This window comes from Lissotriton helveticus, chromosome 6, assembly GCF_964261635.1.
Source record: "Lissotriton helveticus chromosome 6, aLisHel1.1, whole genome shotgun sequence".
NCBI classification, from domain to species: Eukaryota; Metazoa; Chordata; class Amphibia; order Caudata; family Salamandridae; genus Lissotriton; species Lissotriton helveticus.
In genome coordinates this window covers 118282184-118304483 of record NC_136067.1, presented here as the reverse complement: position 1 = coordinate 118304483, position 22300 = coordinate 118282184, and positions in this window count along the sequence as shown.

Genomic DNA, 22300 nt, shown 5'->3' with positions numbered 1-22300 from the left:
CTAAGCACAGTTGTCCCAGAAGTACAGAGAAGGTTCTCAGGAGACTGCCACTTCAATTCCGTGGCGCACAATCTTTTATAACACACATATTTACGACATGTATTCTCAACACATACAAAGCTAACCAATAAGACAAGTTGGAAAACAAGCTATCGAATGTCCCAAATACGCCCTTCTTTCAGACTCTGTGTGTTACCCCTCCCCATAAGTTAATCAATGCTAGTGCCATAATCTAATTCGTAGGTGGCAGGACGTATTTGTGTGCCTCAAAGGATAGTTGTGTAACAAGAGAATACAAGGAGAGAATAGCGAAGGCCAGTCGGATAAGATAGAATAAGGAAAGAATAGAGAAAGCCAAACAATCAGTCGAGACAGGGATCAATCAGTCCAGACATGGATTAGTGGACTCGGCCAGACCCTGACATCGGTTTCGTAAGCAAGGACAGGGGGTTACTTTTTAACAGAAGAGACACGTAGCAGCTGGAAACGGCAACAACACTCCGTTTGCCGTGTCGCCTGAGTGAAGGCAACACAAAATGGCGGCAGGCCACAAAATGGCGGCCGAATACGGAACGAAGTCGGAAATCAAAGAACCTCAGACCCTCCTTTTGCCATTACTCAGGCAAAACACATTGAAATAAAAAGAAATGAAAATTAAACTTATATAGCGCGTAACTACCCTGAGGCCTCGCAGCGCTTTAGCTAGAACCATTCAGGCGGCAGGGCAGGGCGCTAAGCTCTTGCAAACAAATGCGTTTTTAATAGCTTTCTAAAAGCTGTCAGGTTGTTATTTTCGCTCAAGACCAACGGAAAATCTTGCAGCATTGTGCGAAAACGAGCGACCACCCCAGCGGGATTTTTTTTTTACTTTTGTGGTGGTGGCCAGATGCAGCACACTGGAGCGGAGAGCTCTAGAAGGGAAGTATGGAGTGACCAAGGGGAGCATGATGGATGGACCTGACTTACGAAGAGCCTTCTGGACCAGGCACATAGATTTAAATTGTATCCTGGACGCTACCGGGAGCCAATGCAACTTCTTCAGGGCAGGTTTGGCCGACTGCCAACGAGGAATCTTAAAAAGTAGTCTGGCCGCACCATTTTGAGTAACCTGGTGTTTGGTAATTGTAGCAAGGGGGGCTCCAAGGTAAAGTGCATTGCCGTAGTCCAGGTGTGAGAGAATCAGGGCCTGGACCATGACTCTCCTCGCCTGGAACGGCAATAGAGGGAGAACCTTCCAGAGCATTCTCATAGGTCCGAAGCACGTGGCAGAAGTCCTAGTAGCCTGGACAGTGAAATCAAGTGAAATGTCTAGCCAAACTCCCAGGCTCTTTATCTGGGGTTTGGGGGGAGGAGGGGGACCTAGACAGGAAGGCCAGATGGGGGTCAGGATGGTAGGTGAGGGGTTACCCAACAGCATGACTTCCGTCTTTTCCCCGTTTAATCTAAGACAGGAAAGTTCCATCCATCTGGCGACAGCCTCAAGACATGGGCTCAGAGTGCTAGACGACCCCTCAGCATTGTTCAAAGATACCACAAGCTGAGTGTCGTCTGCATAGGTGACAATACGGACGCCAAATGGATGGACGATCTGTGCAAGGGGCCTCATATAGACATTAAAAAGTGTGGTGCTCAGGGCAGAGCCCTGAGGCACCCCACAGCTGAGTGGCTGTTTGGCGGAGGTAGCTTCCCCTTCAAAAACTTGGAAGAAGCGTTCCTCTAGGAAGGAGGTGAGCCATAACAGTGCCGAGCCCGACACTCCCATGTCACTAAGACGGTGTAATAAAGTGGCATGGTTAATTGTGTCGAACGCGGCGCTGGGATCTAGCAGTATGATGGCCGCTTTTCCTCCCTGGTCCAAAACTGTTCTGGCCTCCTCAGTCACTGCTAATAGAGCTGTCTCTGTCCCATGTTGGGGACGGAATCCAGTTTGAGAGGCACATAACAAGTCATTGGATTCAAGATGTTCCACTAGGATGTTATTATTGTGCCTCTCCAACAGCTTACTCATCCATGGCAACAGAGAGATGGGACGAAAATGAGCTAAAACACAAAAGACTCAAGTTAATCTGAATCAATGTCAATGGCCATGAGGTCATCGAGCTGTTGCAACACCATCATCTTAATGTGCTCTGTTCTCTGCGATACAGGTCTTGGGACGCACAAGGTGGCACAAAGACCACAGATGGCGGGACCACATTGCACACACCGACATCAAAAGAAAATGATGGCCAGAACCATTCCAAGGAACGTTAACACCTTCCATCCCCATGTGGACAGTAGTCCCCAAAACCATCCCATCACCGACCAATCTCCTGAATCCTGATGAATCGACTCGGAAATTACGTGTAATTTACAGATGGCTTGGTATACTGTAGGGGCATTATCAGGAATATAAATGCAGCAACTAGACCCGATCAATTTACAGACTCCTCCGCGGTCTGCTAAAATAATGTCTAGAACCATCCGGTTCTGCAAAGTCATAAGGCGGTCCGCCTGAAGTTCAGCTGTTAAATTACTCAAGGCTCCAGAAGTTACATTTATGGTAGACTCAAGAACACGAACTAGCTGTCTAATATTTCTGCTATTGACCATTGGGCCCCAGAAAGGAAGGAGTCCTTTGAAAAAGTCCCCTCCCTCTTGTCCTGCGGTGTCTTTAGTATCAATAACCCCTCTGCCATATCTATTTCTATGATAACCTGAGGGAGCAGTGTATGTTGGAGGGAGAAGAAAAGCCACATAACATGTTCCTGAAAAATTGGTGGGGAGCCACGTGTAGGCTCTGTCATGGCAAACAAAAGATGTGCCTTGAGATGGTACTAATGGTGAAGGAATCTGTGATGAATAGATGTATGTACGGGAACAGACACTCTTGTCCTGCTGGTCTTTAATATTTCTACCATTTATCTGCAGACACAAATTTCCTCGATGAGGGACGGTCCAGATTGGTGGTGATATTCCTCGTTTAGCCTTATCTGTGAGGCTAGTAACGTAACGAGTCACATTCCAACCATCATATGCTCGTTTCTCATCGACGGGAATCCTACCACTTTCGGAGACTCTAGCCATAGCCACTATTCCCTTTATCACAGAACTATGACTGAAATCTGCTCCACCAGCATATGGACCAACAAGAGGATGTAGAAGTTGATTCTGGTATGCATTAGAGAACATAGCCAGATAGGCCCAGGCTGAACCTTCATAAGAGAATGGAAGGACTAGATATGGCATCCCTTTCTCTGTGTTATGAGGCATGAGTCCACAAACCCAACAGTCAGTAGTATTAACTGCCAGTTGATGCTGATGCAACAGCTGGATAAATGAATTGTTAAAGTATTCTGTTCTCCTAATTTGTTCGTGTTCTGGGAGTGTATGAAACTGATGCGGAAAGACAGTAGTGGGAGAAGACAAAGAAACAGAAGTAGGAACAGGTGCTTGCTGCATAGTATGAACAACCCAACCCACACAAGCCAACAAAATACATATACATATTAAAATGCACAAACTTATGCCATATGGGCTAAACAACAATTTCTTACATTTACTGTTAATTTTTTGATTTTTATCATTCTTTCCAAATTCGATACCCATTCTCTAAAGCGTTGCTCACGGTAATCTTCCTAGATCACTTAGTTGTGGTTATTAGCCGTCCTATGACACTGCAAGTCCTGCAGACCTATGTCACTGCTCAGGTCACAACCTAAGACTCCTACCGTGACCCTGCAACTTGATGGACAATAAAAAGAATGTCTCTTAAAAAGTTCAAGTGTTCTTTGTCAATCTCAGTCTCAGACTGTACCGAGTCTTATCAGGTACTGTTTGTTCTCGAAACAAAGTCTCTGGATTTGTTGTGTTCAACCTCAGATGTGATGGTACAGCTTCTTGCAACACGTCGTCATCTTCTTTCTCAGATTTTGTCCAAACCAGATGTGCACTACTGAAAGGTACAAACCGAGGGACCCTTTCGCCTTCACTATCACCTATACCCTCGCGAACCCATTGATCAAAAGGCAAAGGTACTCTTTTGCAGTGCACACCATGGATCCAGTTCTACTTTCCGACGACTTTCACTGCTGTATGTGTCACAAGAATGACTTGTCGAGGCGGCCCCCAACGAGGTTCCAAATTCTTCTTCCGCTGAAAATTCTTCAGGCAGACCCAGTCTCCAGGTTGGATGGAGTGCCCTGGGTCCGTGGAAGCCTCTGGTAAAGCGTTTTGTACCTGCTGATGAAGAACACGCAATTTAGTGGTGAGGTCATGCAAGTAATCAATTAACATAGGATACGGAATATCAGAGTACTTTTTAGGTCGTGGGACTCCCCAGACGTTAGCTGGGCGTCCAAAAACAACATCGTATGGGCTAAGTCCCAGGCGAGAATGTACAGTTGTTCTCGTAGATAGGAGTGCAAAAGGTAAAGCATCGGGCCAAGGAAGACCCGTGCTGGCCTGAATCTTTGCCAGTTTAAGCTTGAGAGTGCCATTATAGCATTCTACCAAACCCGCTGACTGAGGGTGGTTTGCCGCATGGAATTTCTGCTTAATACCAAGGCCTGCACACACCTTCTGCATAATTTGGCCTACAAATTCACTTCCGTTGTCACTCCAGACAACTCGCGGCAAACCAAACCTCGGGAAGAATTCCTTCAAGAGGACTTTGGCAGTGGACAAAGCAGTATTATCTTTTAGGGGGTAGGCCTCTATCCATCTGGAAAAGGGACACACCACCACCAGAACATACTTTAAATTATTGCAACGTTCCATGTGAATGTAATCAACTTGCAATACCTCAAAAGGATATGTAGGGGGAGCAAAATGACCTGCCGGAGTTGGGGTTCCCTTTCATGGATTATGCATCAAGCAAATGATACAAAGTTTCACCACATTTTCCGCACATTTAGGGATTCCTTCATTTTGCCATACTGGAGCCAAAAGTTTGCATATCCCTTCCGCACTGATGTGAGCTGGACCATGCGCCATAGTAACCACTGGCAATACATAAGCGTCTGGTAACAGCCAACGTTGGTGTTCTGACAATTCCGTCCAACACCCTGTCGCGTCCAACATTCCCGTACTTTCTCTCCACTTACTCAATTCCTTTTCTGTAGCCTCTCCTTGAATCATTCTCATACTTTCTGTTGTGTCCTCACACATTCCTGCTTCTCCGACCCATCTTGCAAGGCCGGCAACATACATGCGACTTGTAGCATCTCTCGCTGTTTCTTTCGCTACCTCGTCTGCAAAAGCATTCCCGCGACCCACATCATCAGTGATCCTCTTATGTGCACTACACTTCACAATTGCTATCTGGGTAGGCAAGGTAAGTGATTCCAAAAGATCATTCACTAACTGACCATGCTGTATTTTAGTCCCGTGTGAAGTAAAGAATCCTCTTTCTTTCCAAAGGCGGCCAAAACTGTGGGCCACCCCGAATGCATATTGGCTGTCGGTGAACACGTTCACTCTTTTTCCCTCAGCCAATACACAAGCTCTAGTCAAGGCTATCAATTCAGCTGCTTGGGCTGAATTCTGCCTGATACGTGCTGTCTCGACAACCGTATGTAAAGTAGTAACAGCATAGGCTGCAGTCGTTTCACCATTAGGGAGCTTAAAACAAGACCCGTCCACCCATAAGGTCCCATCCGGGTCCACGAGTGGTGTATCTTTTTAAATCTATTCTGCCTTTCGTTTCCTCCTCTGTACGGAGAAAACAATCATGCTGTTCTTGGGTATCCTTCTCTTCTGCAATGGGTAGCAGTGTTGCTAGATTCAAAGTATTACATCGATTGATGTGTATATGACTAGCCAAAAGCGTCAGCTCATACCCAGACAAACGAGCACTCGTGAGATGTTGTGTTGTTGTTCTGTTCAAAATAGTATCTACTGCATGTGGTACCATAACCACAAGGGTATTATCAAGCACCAGTCCAGCAGATTGATGAATAGAGATCGCTGCGGCTGCTGTAGCTCTAAGACAACTAGGCAAAGCCCTGGCTACTGGATCCAATGTAGCCGAAAAATAGGCACATGTTTATCTCCAAATTGTTGTGTTAAAACTGACCCTGCACAACCTTCTCTTTCATGAACATAGAGTGTAAAAGGTTTACTGTAATCCGGAGTACCTAACACAGGGGCAGAACACAGAGCAGTACGTAAGTCAGAAAAGCTCCTCTGACATTCGTCAGTCCAGGGAAGAGGTTGGGGCGTATCTTTCAAAGTAAGTGCCAGCAGAGGTTTAGCCAACAAAGAAAAATTTGGAATCCACTGTCTACAATAGGAGGTAATGCCCAAAAAGGCACGCACCTCCCTTTGTGTGGATGGTACAGACATTTGTGCAAATGCTTTAATACGCTCTGGGGTCAATCGCCTTCCCTCCTTCGACAAGAGATTACTTAAATAGGTAACCTCTTGGCGACAATATTGTAATTTAGAGGGAGACACTTTATGATGTAGATCAGACAAATAGCGTAACAACAAAACAGTCACATCCTTACAAACATTCTCTGAATCAGCAGCGATCAACAAATCATCCACATACTGAATAAGGGTGGCACCTGGGGGCAAAGTGAAAGCATCAAGCTGAGATTTCAAAGCCTGACTATAAATGGAGGGACTCTCACAATAGCCTTGGGGTGCACGTTTAAATAGAAAGCTTCGGCCTCCAAGAGAGAAGCCAAAAAGATCTCTACTCTCCTCAGCAATAGGAATACTGAAGAAAGCGTTTTTGAGATCAATGACCGAGAACCAGGCAGTCGAAGCAGGTATCATTGTGAGCAAAGCAGTTATATCTGGGACAAGGGAACTGGGGTACAACAATCTTGTTAACCTCCCGAAGATCAATTACAAATCGATAGACAGGAGGCTGAGAAGAATCAGTACGCTTAAGAACAGGCAGAACAGGACTATTGCAAACATTTCCTCTTGTTTCTTCAACCACACCCTTCTGAACCAAATCATAAATGATAGCCAACAGAGCTCTTTCACCATCGCAGGAAATTTTATACTGAGGAATGCGTGGTAACTTAACATTAGGCTTGACAGTAACCACGTAAGGTGGAATTTGGAGCAAACCAACATTATTCGGCCCTGTAGCCCAAAGCGTAGCTGGAAGGGACTGCAGTTCGGGTGGAAAGTTGTCCTTAGACAAATACATAGGAGAAACCAAGTTCTTGCCTAAAGTAAGATGTACACCAGAGGGAGAACAGTACAGTGTTGCATGAAGACTGTTTAGTAAGTCCAAACCCAAACAAATTTGTTAAAATGAGCGGGGCCTCTAAATCATAAGGACCAATGGAAAGAGGCAAAGGGCGAGAAACCGGGTTATGAACTGGGGCGCCAGAGAAACCTACAGAAACGTTTGTTAAGCCAGACAAAGGTGCCCCAGGGAGTTTAGAGTGAATGATAGAACTTCTCATTGCACCAGTATCCAAAAGAAATGGCTCTGAAACACCCAATGCAACAACTTTAACATAAGGCCCATTCTGATCCACTGGAAACTGATACGACTCCCTTACTTTGTCCATGGCTGTCCTAGCTAGAATGAAAATCCTGAGTCTCACCTTCAATACAATAGTCGTCATTGTAGTATTGTGCAGACTGAGTATTCTGTTGGTTAAAATAATTCGTGGAAAACGGAGGGGGAGAGGGACGCTGCGTCTGTGACGGCGCACCTCGCCCTCTACCCCTGGGTGCTGACTGAAAACTACCACGGCCTTGTGGCCCTGGCAATCCACTATTACGCTGCAATAAAACCAGACAGCCATTCTTAAAATGACCTTCCTCCTTACAATAGGCACATTGATTAGGACCGAGTAAAGGTCGCGGGACAAAAGGTTCAGGTTTCTGTAATAACCTCTGAAACTGGGGAGGCTATTGAAATTGGCGCTGAGCAGAACGAGGGGGATAAGCCTGTTGTAAAAGAACCTTCGTTTTTAATTCTTTAGTCTTTTTCTCGAGTTTATCCTTTTCCTCCTTATCCCTATTCTCGTAATACTGAGCAGTGGCTAGTATTTGGGCAGACAAAGAAACAGCCCACGAACTCTGGGAGTCTTTTAATTTATGCGACAATTCTGGAAGTAAATTAAATACGAATTTGTCCACAAATAATCGTTGTCCACCCTCAGTACTCATTTCTTGACCACTGTGGTCGATAAACGTTTCCTCAAAACGGGTAAAGAAATCAGAGACACTCTCATCTTTCTTCTGTTTACACACAGCTAATTTATCCCAGTTAACACGTAAGGCAGGCATCATCGTTTTCATTAAGGCAATGATCCTACCGGGCAATTCTGTAATCAAAGCATCGGGTTTAGCACTACCTACTTGTGCTGCATCTGTGGCAGTTATAGCAGCCCACGCACCACCTAAAGCTTGATCATGGTCCTCCTTACGAATCCGAGCCCATAATGCTTGTGGGACTACATTTCCCATCAACAAATCAATATCGGCCAAATTCATGACGCACGCATCAACAGTCTGGGACAGCTCTTTATAATACCCAGCAGGATTTTTACAAGGATCTGGTAAAGACTGTTTAAGCGCCAAAACTTCAGACCGTTTCCAGGGGACATGTACCCGTATACGCTGGAAATGAGCAGGGACAGGCGGATTAGCACCTGCTTGTGGAACTGCATCTCTCCATATTGGAGGAACTTCTCTCGTAGGATAATGTTTCACTTTTTGTCTTATTGCAGGATCGGGTTCAAGAGAAGCCTGAGAAGAAAATAAAGACCTAAAGGTGACACGTGTCCTTACGGCGTTTTCAACCTCAGAACCCACAATAAGTCCCTTATCAAACGTAGCCTGTACATCTAACAGACCCTGGGGAGCGAGACCCAATTCCATATCTTCCCAACCTTTAACAAGAGTGTCACACATGACATTAAAAGCATATCTCTGTCTGGGCTCATCCCACTGGGAAAAGGTGCTCATGATATCTGGCACACTATACTGTGGACCACTTGTGACCCATTTACGGGCAAGATTATCCAACACAATTCGTTCGTCAGTACCTGGAAGTTGACTACGAGATTGTCTTCGAGAAAGAGCAGGAGTCAAATTAAAAGATCCAAAGAGGAGGGAGAAAAGGCCAGAGACCGTATCGACCAATCGTCTTCGAGCTGTAGGGGAATCTGACAGTAGAATGGGAGACAAGGTATTAGGCAGAGCCGGAGGAGGGCTGATAGTTATAAGAGGAACCGAGGATAAAGGAGACTGAGGTATAGGAGTCCCAGGAACGGGAGTCGGTGGCAAAGGAGGCGGGGGTGGCAATACTGGAAGAGGTAATTGTGGAAGAGCCGGGACCTGTGGCAGACCGAAAGGTGGCTGGACAAGCGGCAACAGTGGGGGTGCATTAGCACCTTGTACATAGGGCGGAGGCAATCTTAACAAATGGGACATTAAGGGATCTTCGTCAAGATCCTTGCTTTGTGGGGAAGTAGGCAACACAGGGTAACATTTATCTAGTGCCATACAATGCTGTCTGTCAGAGACTTCAATCGCCTGATCAATCTCATTATTTTTAAACTGCTGGGCAGCTTGTATAATCGTCATATCTTTCTTTTTCATATCTCTTTTCGCCTGCTTAATTTCTCTCTGTTTGGCTTCCTTACGCCAGAGGCGGAAAGAGTCAAACATTGCCGGCCGGGCTTTTCTCTTGAACAAAATTGCTTTAGATTATCTAGTATGTCAGACTCAAAACTACCATTTTGTGGCCACTGCAAAACACCATTTTTTTTGGTGTATCGAATCCATGCATTGTTAAAGACAATAGGACCGACTCCATGTTTTGAATAGAGCTCATAAGTGGGAGTTCCAACCGGAGGAATTGGACAAGAATCCTCCAACCGGGAATCCCTATTACAACCGAAATAACAGAACTTCCTAAACTTACTAAAACCAGGCATTTTCAAAGTCACTGGTCTATTTGCAAACCTCAAGGGGATTTAGAGCAAATTACACAGTACAAACGTACTTACCCCTTGGCTTCGGCTATTGCAACAGTCGAATAATAAATCAAAAAGAAAAACAAAGAAGTGGGCGCTACCCACAAATACTTAACTAGATGTTTTCTCACGCCAACAGAGGTCCGTCTAACATCTCGCAATACCAATCGTCACCAAAAGGGGCCAAGGCAGGGCGGAAGTCAGGGCAGCAGTCGTCAGCAGCCGTCGAGAAAGAGTAGCCGCGCTTCAAAAGACCTTTGGTCCACTTCGACATACAGGGGTTGCTTGACATGGTTCGCGAATCCTCCAGAATTTTCCTGCGGGGCTCCTCACGACCCTCGGGCTGAACCGCTACCACTGATCCTGCCCCACATTGGGCGCCATTTGAAGAACCGGGCCTTATGGGCCTGGCGGCGCAGGGCACGCCTTAATCTTCGAGTTCACCTGCCTTGTCGGACAGAGACACAAGACACTCTGTTGGGCGTAGAAAATCAGGTTAATTAACTGCAGCTAAGCACAGTTGTCCCAGAAGTACAGAGTAGGTTCTCAGGAGACTGCCACTTCAATTTCGTGGCGCACAATCTTTTATAACACACATATTTACGACATGTATTCTCAACTCATACAAAGCTAACCAATAAGAGAAGTTGGAAAACAAGCTATCGAATGTCCCAAATACGCCCTTCTTTCAGACTCTGTGTGTTACCTCCCCATAAGTTAATCAATGCTAGTGCCATAATCTAATTCGCAGGTGGCAGGACGTATTTGTGTGCCTCAAAGGATAGTTGTGTAACAAGAGAATACAAGGAGAGAATAGCGAAGGCCAGTCGGATAAGATAGAATAAGGAAAGCCAAACAATCAGTCGAGACAGGGATCAATCAGTCCAGACATGGATTAGTGGACTCTGCCAGACCCTGACATCGGTTTCGTAAGCAAGGGCAGGGGGTTACTTTTCAACAGAAGAGACACGTAGCAGCTGGAAACGGCAAAAACACTCCGTTTGCCATGTCGCCTGAGTGAAGGCAACACAAAATGGCGGCAGGCCACAAAATGGCGGCCGAATACGGAACGAAGTCGGAAATCAAAGAACCTCAGGTGATAAAATTGAGGGAAGCGGTAAAGGTAAAGTAATTAAAATAAGTTGTATAGTTGAGTGGGGAGAAAAATAACTAAAAGGCGGAATAAAAGAAGGAGAGAAAGGGAAGTAAGTGGAAAGAGGGAGTTATTAATATAGATAACATCGGATGGGGAGGAGTAGGTATTTACATAATATATACTAAGATAGAATGCAGGGGAAAGAGGGACATATCATCAAAAACAGTCGCTTAAATTTGGAGAATTGAAATTGAAAAGAATGACATAAATTAAGAAAACATGATCAAAATAAAATACTTAGAGGGAGGAACGACTAATAGTAATACATAGTTATAAAATAAAAGAATTAAAGGTGATGAAAAATATGCAGTGCAGAATTGAGAAAGAACAACAGTGAAATAATAAATCAAACACAAATTAATAAAGTGCACAAAGTGAACAACAGTGAAATAACAATCCAAACACAAATTTGTAAAGTGCACAAAGTAACAAAGTAGAGGGTAGTGTGTGGATCAAAGGGCAATCTGATAGGGGGTGGAGATAAAATCACAAATAAATAGATATAACATATAGTGTGAACAACTGGAGGAGAGGGGGGTATAGTAGGGTGAAAAATGGGGTGAGGAATTGCAAAGAGAGGATATAAGTGGGTATAAGGGAGCGGGGCTACATTCAAAGATGTGCAGGCTTTGCGAGATGAAAGTTTAAGTGATATAAAGTGATATCGGGGCTACTTTCAAGATGGCCGCCGAATTAGTGTAGGTGATGCTAGTCCTTTCACAGTGTCTATATCTCAGATGGGCAGGGGAGAGCAACAAAATGGTCGCTCAGTAAAAAGTAGCTGTTGGGGTGCGTGGCTAGCAGCCGGCGATGGCGACATCAAACTAGAGAGGCTCCCGGGGTAAGGCGGCATCCCGCATCAATCCGCATGCCTATCCGCTCTTCAACAATCTCGGACGGGATTGCCCGGGTGCGGTGACCACACGACCTCCAGCAGAGAAGTTCTGGTGCAGCGCCACGCCGGATATCGACGGAAACCGCGACTCCTGACGGCGGCCTAGTGAAGCTCGGAAAGCAGCGGGCGCTGGTTGCAGGGGCGCCCGGGCGGAAGTGAGACCTAGGCGGAGTGCGCCGACCGGAAGTGCTCGCAGTGCACTGCGATTTGGGCGACACTGGCACTAAAGAACCCAACATTCCCACAGTCCCTCCGGAGATGCAGTGCATCACCCGAAGCACCTACAGTGACACAGGCATCGGCAGTGCGGACTGAAAACGGAGCCAGGAATTGCTGCGACACCGCCGCCGTTTTCCGTGTCCCACGCCACTTTGGAGGCGAGCCTCCCACAAGCGCAGGTCTAGCCGGCGCACACCACGGACTCATCGGACCTGACAACGATAGCTTCCACCGGCGCAGTGACCGGAGTGGTGGTGTTGGCCTACCCGTCAAACGGAACCCTGCTCAGCACGATCATTGAGCGTGATCCCATAATCAGGATATCTTTGGAACTTACGAGACCCCGTCGGTCTCCACCTAGCGGAACCCCACCAGGGGCGACTGATAGTGAACGCCTCATCGGCACACAATGGCGGGCAGGGGGCCTAAGCATTCTTCCACCCAGGCGAAGCTTGACAAATTTGCTTACGAAAAACAATCCCTTCCTGTGTCGGAGCAGCGCAAGTCACTGACCAAGGGGCCGGAGGGTGGCGGAGTAAAGAAAGCCACGCTGGAAGACGTACTCCACGCCCTGGCCCAGGTGCAAGCGACGGTGGGGGCGACGGCAACGGAAGTAACGCTCATACGGGCTGACCTCCAGAAAATGAGTGAAAGGGTGAAGCAGGTGGAGGTGGTAGCCAAATCCCTGGTGGAAGACGTGTCGGACCTACAGAGGGACATGGAGAAACTACAGGCGGATAACAAGATACTTAGGGAGAAGCTGGATGACCATGAAGGGCGCTCCAGGAGGAACAACGTTCGCATCCTAGGAGTTCCGGAATCCGAAACAAAAGGCCCCATGGATTTGTATGTGGAAGACTTGATCAAGAACCAGCTTAATCCCAAGGGCCTCTCGAACTTTTTTTCTGTGGAAAGGGCCCACAGGGTACCAGGAGGCCAGCCGAAACCAGGGGCCCCGCCGAGACCGATCCTGGCAAGACTCTTCAATTTCCGCGATCGGGACGCCGTTTTGCAAGCGGCGCGGGTGGCCCGGCCATCCAAATCCAGAACTCTAGAATATCTTTCTTTCCGGATTACACAGCCGAGGTGTCACGCCGGAGAAGGACGTTTCTAGAAGTAAAGAAGACACTGCGAGAGAAGGAACTTTCCTACTCCATGTTGTTTCCAGCCCGGCTTCGAGTGGTCGCCGACAAAAAAGTATGGTTCTTCGACTCCCCGGAGGCGGCCAGAGACTGGCTCGAAGGTTGGCGCACAGTGGGACCTCCACGTAGGTCCAACAGAACGAACCAGGGACGTCACGAAGATAGCCGGGCTGGGTCACAATCATCTGGCAGAGGAGATGCTAACAGATCACCGTCCCGTGACCTACTGGAGACTGAATGAGGAGCTGGTTCGGACAATCTGCCTGCACAATGGGCGCTGACTCCTTTTCTTAACTACCACTACATGAAAGTCGTGGGTGGACGCTGGCCGGGGTGACCCTGATGAGAGCAGGGATGCCGCCTGCCCAGGGAGACACTCTCCCCCAACGTGCAAGTATTTCAGTTTTGGGATGGGTAAAGCGCTCTGCTCAGTTGGGGAGGCGGGCAGTTGAAGGTCCCTTAAGCAGGGAGGCAGGGAGGGGGAGGGGAAGGGGGGTTGTTGTTTGTTTGTTAGGAATTCACAAAGATGGTCAAGGACTAGAATGTTTAGGATGATTACTTTAGCGGCCACGATGGCCTCGTGGGTTCAGGTTCACAACCTGGATGAACTTCAGTATGCCCATAAGTCGAGCAATGGCGGCTGGCCCGATACGTAGCGCGGAGGGGACCGGGCAGTGCTCACGTGGCTCCCCCCTACGACTACTGACATGGAATGTAAGAGGTTTGGGGGACAGGGTGAAGCGTGGCCTGGTATTGACGGCACTGAAGAGGCAAAAGCCTAGCCTGGCACTGCTACAGGAGACACATTTAACTGGAGGGGCTACTAAGGCCTTAGACAGAAGGGGCTACAGAATGTTGGTTCACTCGGAATTCTCTTCGGGATCCCGGGGTACCGGCATCCTGATTAAGAAATCCTCGCAATTCATCCCCCTGGGCACAGTGACCGACGGACAGGGCTGCTTCGCGGCAGTGCAGGGACGGTGGGAGGGACGGCTTCTCAATGTGGTGTCGGTCTATATCCCACCGTCGCTTCACTCCATAAAACTTCCGGCACTGGGTGACTTCCTGCTGGCTCTTCCCGAAGGGGATGTCATTCTTGGGGGTGATTTTAACGCTGCATTAGATGCGCAACTCGATAAATTCCCGGCGACGGCCCCGTCTGAGGGTCCTTCCCGGTTTCATAGATTCCTAACGGCAATGGGTCTCGTAGATGTCTGGCGACACGTCCACCCTCGTGCTCAGCAGTACACATACCACTCCACAGTCCACAACAGCTTATCACGGATAGATTACTTCCTGTCACTAGGTGACGGACTACAACATGTAGACACCATTGACATACACCCTAGAGGCATCTCAGATCACTCTCCGATAACCCTAACGATCTCTACGCAAGAAAAGTCACGCAGACGTATCTATCCCATATCAGCTGCATATCTCAAGGTTCCGCAGGTCAGGAAGGCCCTCAGAAAAACAACCACACAATACTTTGAAGAAATTGTCGACTCTGTGGGTTCTTCCGGGGTTCTGTGGGAGGCGTACAAGGCAGTTCTGCGTGGGCAGGCCATAAACTCAATCACGGGCCATAAACGAGAAGGGGCTGCTGAGCTGACCAGACTTGAATTGGCTCTTAGCGATGCAACGACACTTCATGAGGCAAACCCAACATTGGACACAGCACACACCCTTTCACTGCACCAGCAGTTGTACACAGATCACCTCCGGCACCAAGTAAGGGACCAAATAGCAGACACACAGAACAAGATTTACGACGTCGGCGATAAGGCGGGAAAGATGCTGGCATGGCTAGACAAGAGAGGGGGTAGCGCGAGAGGTATCCAACAGGTGACGGACAGCCAGGGTGTACTTCAGTCGAACCCTGAGCAGCTAGTGGAGATACTGGCGGAGCACTTTGAAGGGGTCTACGCCCCCGACCGGATTGTTTCCGCCGATCTGGCAGGGGCGGCTATAGATCAGATAGTGCCCCGATGTTGAATCCGGAGGCGAAGGCTGAACTGGAGGCGGACATAACCAGGGAAGAGATACAGATGGCTATCCGAGCGCTGAAGCCTGGCAAGGCGCTCGGTCCAAATGGCATCCCGATAGAATGGCCGAGTCTGAAAACCTCAGTGGCCATCTGTTGGCCATGTATAAAGACTGTCTAGAGCAGGGTGAACTCCCGCTGGATCAGAGGTTAGCTACCATAGTAGCGATTCCCAAACCTGGGAAGCCGCAGGAGGAATGCTCCTCTTACCGCCCTATCTCATTGCTGAATGCGGAGGTTAAAATCCTGGCCAAACTCTTGGCTTCCCGGGTACTGGTGCATCTGCCGGACCTTATACATCCGGATCAGTCCGGATTTATGCCGCACAGGAACACGGCGATGAACCTCCGTAGGGTGCACGAAGTGCTTGCAAGGGCAGACAAGATCCCAGATCGGGCGGTCATATTGGCCCTGGATGCCAAAATGGCCTTTGACCTAGTGGAATGGAACTCTTTTTGAGGTCCTAGCTCGCATGGGCTTTGGCCCAGTCTTCATCTCGTGGGTCAAACTACTGTACACGAAGCCGGTTGCCCACGTCGTCGCGAACGGACATATCTCGCGGATGTTCCCCTTGGGGAGGGGTACCCGTCAGGGTTGCCCTCTCTCACCCTTGCTCTTTGCGCTCGCCCTGGAGCCTCTGGCGATCCTGATAAGGCAGACTCCCTTACTTACAGGCATAAGGTGGAAGGAGGGATGGGAAAGACCGACTCTCCCTCTATGCCGATGATATACTGGTGTATTTAACTGACCCTGAACATGGGGTGCCGGCCCTTCTAGACCTTTGTAACGATCACGGTAAAGTATCGGGGTACACGATAAACTGGAATAAATCGGAAATTTATGTTTTGAAAGGCCCGCTCCCAGAGTTGGGCGTAGACTGCCCACTGAGGATGGCTGGCTCCTCCTTTAAATATTTGGGGATCCACGTTACAATGGACCCAGCGGAGTTCGCGCGCGTAAATCTGGCACCACCGTTGGAACGATTGAAGCAGGACGTCAAATTCTGGGCGGGATTGCCTTTGACGATGCTAGGTAAAGCGGCGCTCTATAAGATGATGTCCCTTCCCCGTTTCTTATATATACTGGAGAATACGCCATACCCGGTGGCTCCGGGATACTTTAAGAAAGTGGCAGCCTTAGTTTCCGGGTTGCTGTGGAGTAACCGCCCGGCACGAATTGCACAGACCAAATTGCACAGGGGGTGGTATGATGGTGGGATGGCGCTACCGGACCTCAGGCTATACTACTGGGCGGCCCATCAATCAGTGGATCCACGTCTCACGGACTGACCCGGCCTTCCAGGCAGATTGGGCACAACTGGGCACTGACAATGTGTTAGCCCCGCTTCATGACCAACGCCTAGTGCGGAAATTAATAGGACCCACGAGACTCACCGCAACGTTGTGGCATACGGCACTGGCGAAGCTGGGCTGGAAAGGGAAGATAACAATGCTTACCCCGCTGTGGGACTCTCGAGCCTTGGGAAACTTGAGAAACAGTAAGGGTTTCTCCCGATGGGACGCCATCGGGATATCGACGGTGGGGGACCTATGGGACAGAGGAGAGGTTGTGGCATTCGGCCGTCTGAGGGAACTGTACGAGATGGGAACGCAGGAATCGTACAGATACGTACAGATACGGCATGCGTTGCTCGCTGCCGTACCCCCTGGGGAAAGCATACCGGAAGCATCCCCGCTTGAGGATCGTCTCCTCACAGACTTCATGGTTGAGCGAGCGACGTCGTTGACATACCGCAAGCTCCTTAATAACTTGCCCGACCCAATGACCCCGTTGAAAGATAAATGGGAGGGAGAGGTAGGCGAGATGGACGACCATGAATGGCAAGAGGCACTGGCGTCCCCGCGGGAGGTGGCCATCTCTGCTCGACTGAGGCTTGTGCAAATCAAAATTTTACATAGAGTGTACTACACGAGAACAACATTGCACCGCATTCACAGAGCACAACACCCTTATTGTCTCCGAGGCTGTGGGGAAGAGGGTTCATTTTACCACACGATATGGGACTGCCCACGCATACAGGAATATTGGAGGCAAATAATGCGCACAGTGTCCCAAACCCTAGAGACCTCGCTTCTCCCTGAGCCGCGAACATGCCTGTTAAATATATGGGGTCCAAAGGACTTGTCCAGATATGGCCAACTCTGGGTCACGTTGGGCATGATGGTGGCCAAACGTGATGTAGCGCAGCGCTGGGGGGTGGCGGACCTACCAACAAAAACACAATGGTGCAAAAATATGGACAGAGCGATGGTGACAGAGAGGGCAGTATACTTAGGCCGAGCGTGCCCACGGAAATGGAACAAAATATGGACCCCCTGGAATGTATACCGGGGAGACATCTGTGAGCCGCTGCCAGAGGAGGACCCCATAGAGTCTGATGATGGAGGGGAGGAAGACTGATAGGCCTTGAGAGCGAGAGTAGGGTAGGTCCGGGAATGAAGTAGGGAGGAGGACTAGGACCAGGGACCGAGAACTGAGGTGGGATAAGGGCGGGACCCGTAGACAGCCACGCGTCCGTCAATCCAGGCAATTCCGAAACCATTTGTACTTAATTACTCAACAGATATTGACAACTATGGCCACAGGGGGCATTCCAAACTTCAGCTAAGCGGGACGCTAATTGTTTCAGGATGACCGCAATGTGATTTCCTAGTTGTTGTTCGTTTTGTTATTTTTCTACAAAAAAAAAAAGAAGAAAACGAAAACCTTTACTGATCTGCTTTTTCTCCTTCGTAATGTGCCTTTCCATATACTTTCGATTTACCCTTTTGGCTGTTCACTGCTGTACTCTGTGCGAAGCCCTCTCGGGGGCAGATTATTCATCAGTACATGATTGCGGCCGGCCCGATGGGTTGTAGGCCAATGGTAGTGTATTAACGTGAGGTACAATAAAGGTTTTAAAAAATAAAAAATAAAAAAAGTAGCTGTTGACCGAGAGTAAACAAAACAAAAAAAACAAAATGGGTTCCATAAGTTAGTTCTCTCAAAGGAAAAGTAAAATAAAATGGCGAGAAATCAAGCCCTGTCCAAAGTTTTCAGGGAAAGTAAGATGTATGATCTCAGGCTTCCTTCCCTTCTAAAAGCACCTAATCCAGGGTTTTAGCTCCTTTGGCAAAGATGGGAGCGAACTGTACGCTTCCTAGCTCTCCTGTTTGCTTCGTACCGTGCGATATCCCGAGGCCCTACCGGTGTTCACGCATCTCGCGGTACGGGTTGAAAGGCTGGTAAAGAGGTGTACGCGGCGTACGGTTCAAGCAGTTAGCAGCATATAGCCTCAATCCAGCGTACTGGAAACACCAGGCGGGGGCAAGCGTACAGGCTAGTTGGGAGGGAAGCGTACCAGCAAAATATCGCGCTCAGGGTTCAATGCGCTTAGATTCAAAGGCGTTCATTAGAGGTACGCGACGTACCGTGCGCTCTGGGCAATCACTCCTTCAGGGCTCTCTCACCATCCCGAGCCGCCGAGCCTGGTCCCTTGCAAGCGGTAGAGGCAGGCCACGTTAAGGTCCGGGTGACATCGAAGGAGGCAAACTCAGGCTCAGTGCGACTCCAAACTCCTCACTACGGGATCAGCGAGAAAGTAACCCCCGAACGGAAGAGGCAAGCAGTGTTAATGTCCGGGTAGCACCGTCAAATGGGAGCTCGAGGTAAAAATTCCACAACGAGAAAAGGCAGCCCCAGAACCAGTCAAGACTGCACCGCGGGGTCCTTCAGCCTCAAATAATGAGAGCAGCAGTCCGGTGTGAAGAGCCAGCCCCGCAGCGCCATGGACGACCTCGCACCCGGTGGCAGCGGCTGCAACAAGGGTCACATCCTCCGGCACCATGCAGATCGTCACCGGGGATCGGACCAAGACACGTAGAGCGTCCCAGGTGTTCGGCGGAGGAAAACACGGTGAGTTTACGCCGGAAATCTGAGTTTGTTCGGATGAATAGATGGGTGCTGCAATCCAGTCCCGGGGGGTGGCAAAGGAGGGCAAGTGAGGTCGTTTATCTGGGGATTTTCACCAAAAGGTGATCCCTAAACCTGGAGCTCTTCAAAGCAGCTCCACCTCAGGCGGCCATCTTCCCGGCAGATCGTAAAATGATCTCTGAATTGTACCCCATGCTACACTCTCCCGCATCACAAGATAGGTCAGCTGGTCAGCGCAGATAGGAAGCAGAGCTAGGTCAGAGCCTCTCGTTGAAGGAATGGCAGCAGATCTACTATAGGGCTCACCACACAGCACGGAATGTAGGGATCAAGGAAGTGGCGGTCAAAGTGGCCATGTACTGGCATCTAACACCAGCTCGACTTCATAAAATTAACCCCGACCATAGCTCTGAATGTTGGAGAGGCTGTGGAGAAACGGGCACCCTGATTCACATACTATGGGAGTGTAGGGAGGTGCAGGGGTTTTGGGGGGAAGTTCTGAAGGATGTGGACACCTACTTCGAAACAGAGGTCCCCCGCTTTCCCGCCTACACTCTCTTGGGTCTGCCCAACGCACTCACCTTTCCGCTTAAATCCACACGCGGGAAGCAAATGGGGATAGCCTTGGGCGCAGCTGTACACCATATCTTAACCCTCTGGGGCACTAGAACCCGCCCCTCGCATACTGGGTGGCTGCACAAGTTATGGTACACCATTAGCATGGAGCGCATACAAGCTAATCTCACAAACTCGACAGCATCCTTCCACACGGTATAGCAACCGATCCTCTCACTGCTAGCGCAAGAATTCAATGAAGTGACCTGCCCCAAATACCTGCGGTTGCTTAGGCTCACAGAGGCTCCGACTCCTGCGGATGGGTCCAAAAAGGCGTAATCCATTGTTACTACATGGCTCATGGCACACCGGTTCCGGGGTGGGGGAGGTTGCGGACAGGTGCGCTTCAAGGAGAGTGCTGCATATTGATGTCTATCGCATCATCGATACTCACGGCCCTCGGGCAGACATTACACCCCTCTCTCGGGGTTTGCTAGCTGGGGCGCCGAATGTGCATGCTGAGTTTAGATGCTTCTGTTACTGATTGCTCCGGCTGTGTTACATTTGGGTCATTGGGTATCTTTCCTTGATTCAATGTACTTCTGTCTGCTCAAAAATCAATAAAATAAAGTTATAAAAAGAAAAGAAAAAGATAAGTATATATTCACTGATTCTTAAATGCACATTGCTATATATATAATATATATTTAAATAACAAACCAAACCACATTCACTGGATGATGTCATCAGTGATGTCATTTGAGATGTCATCAGTGATGTCACTGACCATGTCATGAATGATGTAATATGTGACATCATCAGCAGTGGATTGCGGGCGCGCGAGTTACAGTTAGTACAACTAACTATAACGGAGCAATTTCAATGGTTTTGTAGGAGTGAAATGTCCAGCTAGCTATAACATCCCTCAAACCTATGTTTTTTTCAGTGAATTTCTAAGGTTTTTTAAATGCTAATTCTTAACTATAACCTGTCTGAAACCTATGTTTTTTTCAGTGAATAAATATATATATATAAAATTAAAAGGGAGATCTGGACTTCGTCTTAGCAGTCTTAAAACTGCTCTACCAGTCTGCAGTGGCGTGCTGGCAGACAGCTCGATAACTGCGGGTTTGTGGGAGACTGGAACATGGCAGCAGGCGAAGACACTGTTGCAGGAATTTCTCCTTCTAGCAGTGGTCCTGCCCTGATGATAGGATAGACCTGTGGTTCCCAAACATTTTAGAAACTAGAACCACTTTTTAGAATATAGTCTTTCATGACCCACCTAACTTTAATGGACATAATCAGGGGTGGTAGAATGTAACTAAAGCATTGTGTGGTAGCACAATGTCATTTACAGATAGCACATTTTCTATGAAATTGGCTATCAACTTTGCACAGACATACTGTTTTGCTGATAAAAACTATATAGCGCACAAATGATAATGTGTGGAAAAGGGGTTTCCGTGAATATTGTTTCTGTTTCAGCAAGTAGTGTCTTGTTCCTATTATAATCTGTTTCCTGCACACTTCAGAATTTCAAAAATATTTGCTACTTTTTAACTTTTCCTAACTGATGACTGAATACAGTTCATTTTTAGGTATCTACATTTAGTTGCATGTTGCAAAAAGAAATCACACTTTGCTGTGCTCCAGCAAGATTTTCATTTCATGTAATACACTTTAAAAAACTCTTCTGACTTTGCAGTTGTGAGAAAGAAAAGTAAACACCATTCCCATAAGGAGCAGTTTGTCAGAAGACATTTAGATTGTCATTTGAACTCCATTGTCTTTGAAGCACCAAATGCGAACCACAGTTTGGTAAGCACTGGGCTAGTGCCTTCACAACATGTAAGTCGCTGCACCCACTGGGCCGCCTCCCAAGGACCGAGACAACTACGATTATGTTGGTTCAACCAAGATGTAGCCTGTCACTCAGTATCTGCAAGAAACGAAAACCATAGTTAAGCAGACATTGTTATGAGAATACAGGACATACGATCAGCAAACAGCTCAAAGACTGTACAAGCAACAAAACAATTGTCTCCACTTTTCCATTACAGCACAAAACTCTCCAGAATGCCTTGTGCCAAAAGGCCCCTTTTTCTTACCCATTACCCCAGCCCTCCCTCCACCAAGGGCATCACATTGATTATTGGCAAGCATATATTAGTCACGACTTCCCCTGCATCTCACAGAGGGATGGGCAGTACACACAGTTCCATACCAACACCTACACCAGGGCACTGCATGGTGCTCCATCCCTGTTGGGATAACTGTCACCAGGCAAATCCCCCCCCAAAATGTTCAACTCCAGGCATCACGGGGTAGGGCAGAAAGGTTGATGACCACCAGCAGGTCATTCCCCCTCCTGTCAGCCCAGTGCCCACACAAACCAACACCCCGCTAAGGGGTCAG